The 7,289-nt window shown below is 39.8% G+C and overlaps 1 long non-coding RNA gene across 1 annotated transcript; it reads right to left on the bottom strand.

The window, feature by feature from the left end:
- Window positions 1–902: 902 nt before the first annotated feature.
- Window positions 903–1,381, bottom strand: LOC148158457 (uncharacterized). Its single transcript, XR_015763868.1, has 2 exons — window positions 1,187–1,381; window positions 903–945 (listed from the first exon to the last, which is right to left on the bottom strand). It is a non-coding gene; the product is annotated as an uncharacterized LOC148158457 (long non-coding RNA).
- Between the last annotated feature and the right edge of the window lie 5,908 nt (window positions 1,382–7,289).

Genomic DNA, 7,289 nt, shown 5'->3' on the forward strand with positions numbered 1-7,289 from the left:
AGGCAATCTTCATGCGTGCAAACTCTCTGGGATCTGGTGATGTAAATCTGGGGATAGTGGGCTTCGGCCCCCTGTATGTGGTCTCTCTCTGTGGCTCATTAAACCTGGGAACTTGGACAAATGAAGAATCTCTATGTGAATAGGAAGGTGCGCTCTGCTGTGGTGTGTCTGCGTAATACAAGCTCTGATGCAGACCACCAGATGTTTGGGAAACTCTAGGATTAGTGAAATCTAATCGCAGGTTTCTTCGGGAGCTGAATGTTGGATATTGTAGCTGCTGGTATGCTAGAGAATTGGCAGGGGGTTGGTGAGGTCCATAACCACCGCTGTACACACTTTGAGGTGAAGGAGGTGGGAACAGAGGCTGATGGGCTGCTGGCTGGGACTGTAAAGCAACCATCAGGCTCTGAAACTGTTTACGAAGCTCAGCGTTTTCTTGGCGCATCTCTTCGAGAGCAACACTAAACTCTGGAACTTGGCTGGTTTGCTGCTCCCTGGTTACTTGCTCCATTGATCGACAAAGCTCTTGTTCTTGCTCCATATCATCCCTCAAATCCATCATGTCGAAGCTCTGGCTAATGGGTGGTGATGGAGATCTGGCAGTTGGACGCACTAGTCCGCTTTGCTCCTCTGACGATTCCCCTGCAGCTGCTGTCCGGGATCTACTCTGAGCTCCAGGTCCACTTAGGTCATAATCTGACAGGTAGGAAGGAACTGACATTCTTCGTTTGGGTCGAGTGTCCAATGCCTTTGACTCTGAATTCTGCATCTTCAAACAGTAGTCTGCTCTCCGGCTCGAAGGACCATTGAAAATTAGAGGTTGCATTTACTGGTGTGAATATTCAGAACACTGTGGTGAGTCGGTCAGAACTCCAAAGAACGCAGAGTCGTACGCCAGGTGATTCAACTCGTACTTGCCGTTTATTTAGGTAATTGTGTGTGGTTCTAGAAAATAAACAACAGTACAGAGTCAGTGTCTGAATAAACTGACTGAAGTAACATCAGACATATTGCATAACTGCACTATCAATGATTATAAACATCACATTTCTACATATATACACGACGCAATATCCACCGTGTATAACTCTTAAGTGTGCACGTGAACAGAGCATGCTCTTAATTAAGGGTAAAACTAAAATACTCTGCTAAATAAACAATATTATTAATATCTACCATCACTTACTTGTATTTCCACGCACACACATCAAGGAAGGTAACAATAAACGGCAAACGGCAAGTTAAATAAACAAAATGCGAACATAAACTATACTCGTTTACACTCTACCCCTTTTTTTTCTCTCTTTCTTCGTCTGCATGCTGCAGCTGCTCTAAGCCCCGCCCCTTAAAGGCTCAGCATGGCAGTTTGTTATACAGCCTTTTCCACAGGAGTAGAGATTACAGTGATTTTCACGCCATGACAAGGGAACGAACAGAGACGAAGAGGACAGAGTGAGAGAAATTGATCCGATCTTCCGTACATTTCCATCATTCGGAGAGAGACGGACTGCTTTCGGTCTGACAAGGGGGGGATCATCACTCGTCTGCGGTGGGGGTTCTGACAGCAACATGACGAGGATGAATGGACTGTCTGCCCATCCTAACCAAAACACATGCTGCTGGAGAAATTATACATTTATCTGCCTCGTGTTTTCTTTCTGTCATTGCAATCCCTTCTCATCCTGATTTCAGTTAAGCTTCAGGTTTTCCTTTTTCTTTTATTCATTGCGATTGTTTTGCTCAGCATTCTACAAGTTAATGTTTATGTTCCTTAAAGCACCTTGGAATCGTGTTTAAATTATGTTTTTTTTTCCTCATTACAACCACAAGCTTCAACATATTTTATTGTGATTTTAAATAGCAAAAAAAAACTGTGCTTAGTAGTATAATGTGAGGAAATAAAGTCAGCTGTTTTTTATGTTTTATGAATGAAAATCTAAAAAGTGCATTTGGCATTTATAGTCACCTCCCTTTATTCTGATGCTCTTAATTGACATCTAATAGTAAAAACTGTCTTCAGAAGTCACCTAAGTGGTCAATAGAGTCCATCTGATTGTCTCAGTTTGAATCCAGTTTTTCTGTGAAGGCCTCAAATAAGTTGCTAGAAAAGATCAGTGAAGAAACAGCATCCCAAAGGCCACTGAGCATGACAGACAAGTCACCAATAAAGACCTATAATCTGCAAACCTACCAAGACAACGCCGTCCACCCGAGCTGATGTGAGATATGAGCTCAGACGTTGTGACTGTAGAAAACCTGCAGAAATTCACTGTTCAAATGGAAGAATCAATTGACAGAATTGGCACGGGCAAATATGATAAATCTACATAATCAAATGTTTGTTTTATAAACTGGATTATAACAAAAACAACAACAGGCGACTTCTTCTTAAAGTAAAGGAAGTGCGAAGGCCTGATGGGTGTGGAACCAGCAGCAGCGAATCTGTGATGCAGGAGGATGTTCCCATGGCGATGTTCGCTGTGATAGCGTATTAAACAGGGAGGGATTATTAGCGGTATCCTCGCTGTCTTTTGACTCAACCTCCTGTTTAATTTGTAGTCACTGACCGCAGCGATAGACTCAGTCAAGTTGAATGAGTTCTGATTTAAACTGGGTTCGTGTGAAAACCTGAGTTTTTCCCTGGGGTTTCAGCTTGACCTCATGTCTTGGAAACGCCTTTCAAGGGCAAGCAGATTGGATGGGAGGACACGAGAGATCTCTTTTGAATTATGGTGAGTGATCATTTGGTGAATGATGGCTGGTTGCTGTTGGGCAGCAAGTGATGAATTGTGCAGTGCAAGAATTACACTTTCTCATTCCTCTGCACTCTATTTATCTGCCTTTCTCTGTGTCACCAACCACTTTTTTAATAATTACTATTCCTGCCTCCTTTTCCATCCGTACGCCAAGATGTTTTCAAATTCACTTTCAAGCAATGCCCTCAAATGCTCCGTTGTAAAGCTACTGAACAACTGTGGTGTTTAGTTAAGAGGCAGTTAAATTTTTATAGCCAGGCTAAAAGTAGGACTGCACATTTAGAAGTTTTCCCCTTTCCTTCACTTAGACTTACTCAGTATTTTATTTTTATTTTATGGCCTGTTGCTGACTAGAGTGAGCATTAGGACCCAGGCTGAAGCTGAACTTTGTTGCTACAACGTGGTTGTTGAGCTTTTTTGCATTTGACTCAACAAAGGTGTGTTGAGCAGAGGGAAAATTTACAGTGAACGATGTAAATTTGACGTTCCTGGTCCTGATCTAAACAATCGGAACCACTGAGATTAATGATTTCAGCCTGCAGTGAGCTGCAGAACAGTATAATTAACAAAATACTTGAGTGAAAAATGTTTGTGTTTCTCCTCAGAACCAAACTCAATATTATCTAAAATATATAAAAGCATTTGTGAAAATTCTCCTCACTTACTAGACTTACTATTGTACTTTTATTTTGTTAACAGTCAGGCGTGATTCTTTTTGCTTATCCAATTCTGTCTTTAAAGGAATTGGATTTTCCAACCCGACCACAATTCTACAGCTAAGTTACTCATGACCTTTAAATTGTGCTGAAGTATGAAGATGGGATATATATTTTTATATCTGTGAATTTACGAGCACAGCCAGTATTTTCCCAGAACTTAGGTTTTGTTCCTGGAACTAAGCAGTGGCTCCCTTGGAAGCTTCGAGGCGTTTTTATGGAACTTTCCAGAAAGTTTGAAGGAACGTTCGTGAAAAGTGTCGTGCTATTGGGAATTTCCTGACAGTCACAGAAGGTATGTTCGATGAACGCACCATCTGTGATTCAGGAAAACTTATCTGCAAAGACGACAGCTAAATTTGAACATATTTTTTTTAAAAAGCATTCCCTGATTTGATTTACATGGCTATCAAACTTAACAATGCTGGTTACTTAGTGGTTTGAGGTAAAAACCTACATAAATAAGTAGTTGAGAAAATGTCTCGTCTATTGAAGCATGAAAATGCTTAATCCAAGCATTTCATAAATGATCTTGTTCATATAATGTAAATATTATCTTGTTAAAGCATGAAACGTTTTTGTTTTGATATGTATTTTGAAGTAACGTGTGATTATACTGCTCAAATGAGAAGAGTATATTGTAACAACTCAATAGTACATTGTGCAAAGATAAACATATGTTACTAGAACAATAAAATTTCACATTGTATGACGAGGTTTTATTTTCTGTTACCTGTGTGACGGCTCTACTTATCCACAGTGAGCTGCACAAGAATCAACACAGAGAGTTTTAAACAGTTTGTGATCCAGCACTGATGGAGTCTCATCCATGGGACCCCTGTTTGCCTCACAAACAGACCACCATCCAGTACAAGCAACTGACCCAACGCTTTAGGTCTGACCAATAAAAATGCCAGATCAAAACCACCCTATCTAAAAAAAAAAAAAAAAACAATAAAGGGGTATTGGAAGGAAAATAAACTTCTACTAAAATACGTTAGTTTGAAAGTCATGCTGGATGTCATGCAAAAAAAAAAAATGTACCATTGAAATAAAAGGATTTTCATCCCATGAATATTTCATAATTTCTCATGCCTGGATATGGAGATGTAAAGAGTTTTTTTTTTTTTTTTTTTCAGTGAAAGAAGATGGGCTGTCACTGACAAGAAAGGGAAGCTTCCTTCTTGAAGCTCATGTGGGAGAGGCAGAGTGACCGTGGAAGGATGACCAGGGGAAGGGCCGGGGTGACCGGGGAGTACGCCATAGCCTTGAGGCAGGATCGAGTTTGGAGTTTGTTTTTTTTTAACCAGCTGCCAGGGTTGTAATTTAACAGCAAGTTGCCCGCGGCACCCTGTGAGAGAACTACAGAATCAAAGAGAAAACAAGGAACAGCAGCTGCCACACCTTTCTGATCAATTAAAAGGTGAAGCGAGAAGTGTTTTGATGGAAAAACTAGATGTACACGGGAAATAACCTGGGCTACTGTTGAAACTCAGAAAACATGTTGCTCTACACATGCTAACCGAACAATTAATTTTTTTAAGAACATGTCAGAGTCCTAATTTGACAATAAGGGCATTTTGCATCTCTTTGAAAGTCTCTGTTTCCTTTATCACGGCGAACATACCAGGAGACCAATTTTCCCCGTTTCTAATTGGCATTCCCTGTTGCATAATGTTTCTAACTGACTGATCAGGTATCAGAGATGGACTTCTTTGTGTAAATGCAGTTTGAATAATTCATACTTGGCTGTCAGAGCGGGAGAGAAGGGGGCATTTTAGAAATCAGCTTGCTAGGGCCCTGACCATGAATAATTGATCCAAACTGATTAAAGTTTGCCATGATTACCCCTCACCTCCCCAACAGATGAAGAGCCACACCTGTGTTTGCTGTCTCTTTAGTAAATCTCCTCATTCTCCGTCAGACCTTTTTCGTTTACCCACCACATTGTGTGTGAAGGAATGTACTACATTTTAGCACAGCTGCCTCTATTCTTTCAAGAACACAAGCTTAATTATTTGCAAAGAAACCAACACTGGGTTAGATTTTCTCCAGCTTCCTGATGCAAAAAGGTGCAATTAATCAATTCTAACTGCCATCTCTTAATTTAATACATTTCTGCTCCTGCAGTACAGAAAGAAAAGACATATTTCTCCTCCTTTCCCCCTTCAGGCTTTGAATCTTTCGCCTCAAAGCGAGCGCTAATTGCTATTGGCATCTTATACATTGTAACAATTATGGATACGGCGCTCCAAGCAGATCTGCACTAATCAACCCGACCGCATTTGAAACAACTTCGACACGGAGAAAGAGAGAGAGAGCTGTTTCTCACTTTTCTTAACCTTCAAAGCCCACCTGAGGATGCCACTTTGATCTGCGCTACACAGCCAGCCAGCGAAAGAAAGAAAGAACGAAAGAAATGCGTGACAGAGAGCGACTTAAAGGAGGGGAAAAGCAGGGAACTGAAGGCAGTGGGAGAGAGTGACAGCTAATGACAGGAGCTACAAGTTGTGACCTTTAGAGCAACCACACAAGCATGACGAGCCGGGCTCAAGGTGACAGAGGAACCGCCTGCCTGTGGAGGAGGACGCTGGAGGATAACAAAGCTCTTTGGGTCTGTGGTTTAGGAGTCATGGGGCAGCAGTGGTAATGGAGATTAGAGCTACATGGGTGATCAATAACCCTGTAATTTTAACCATGGCAGAATCATGTCGACACATTTAAAGCTTAACAGGCAGAGAAACAAATTATGTTGTATGTATTTTTTTATTATTTTGTGCCTACGCATGCCGTTTGCAAACATTATTTCATTTTTTTTTTTTTCATCAGTTATTTTGGAATGATGTGCAAAATAAAAAATTACTGCATGAGGAATTCTTGTTGGAAAGTTAAAGTGGTTTGTAAAAACAATTGTAATATTTATGTCACCTTTCAACTGCTATAATGTATTTATCCCTGTGATACGCCAACACAGAGTTTTAGAACATAATATCGGAACTGATGAGACAAAAGACAAACTTTTCTTGAGGATTTATATTTTTAACACATTTGGTGTTTAAAATATAACAACATTTTTGCAAAAATGAGGGAGGAAATACAAACAAAATAACAAAAGAAAAGCAAGAGAAAAATAAAAGTATAAAAAGTTTACAAAGAGGTAAAAGTATAGAATTACATATTGGTTCTCCATGTTTAATAAGAATAAGCATTTATAAACTGGTAGGGATTTTTTTTGGATTCTTGATCTTATAAAACTAGACGTTGGTTCTCCATCTTTGATTCTATGAAGCATTTGATCCTCAATGTTGATCTGGGTAATGAGTAGTTTGTCTAGATGAGTTTCTAATTCCTGTTCTGGGTTGAGTGAAGTATTTAAACTAATTGTGGGGCTGCTTTCTATAATAAACAGAACTATTGATTCTGCTATGTAGAAGAAAATCCTGGAGGAGCACATATGGCCATCAGCTCAGGAACATGATAAAAAGGACACCAGCAAATCTTGGGTCATTGCCGATAAGTATTGGTTTACGGGACTTCTTGACATTTCTGAATCTTTTAAAATATGCGAAGCAAGAAAGAAAATACCAGAATACACTGTCTGTGAAACATTTGTCTTTCTTGTATTAACATCTGGCCTCAAGTTTACTTTTTAGATCCAGTTACGTTTCATACTTTGATGCAGAGAAGCACTGATATTCCATATCAGTGCGTTCAGATTGTATTTATATATTGTGCATCATGTATGTTGAGTGAACAGACATGTCTTGCTTTGATCAGTTTTCAGTTTTATTGTAACTGGACGATCACTTGCATGGTT

This window comes from Poecilia mexicana, unplaced genomic scaffold (assembly GCF_051168715.1).
Source record: "Poecilia mexicana isolate PSO_F unplaced genomic scaffold, ASM5116871v1 scaffold_7, whole genome shotgun sequence".
NCBI lineage: Eukaryota > Metazoa > Chordata > Actinopteri > Cyprinodontiformes > Poeciliidae > Poecilia > Poecilia mexicana.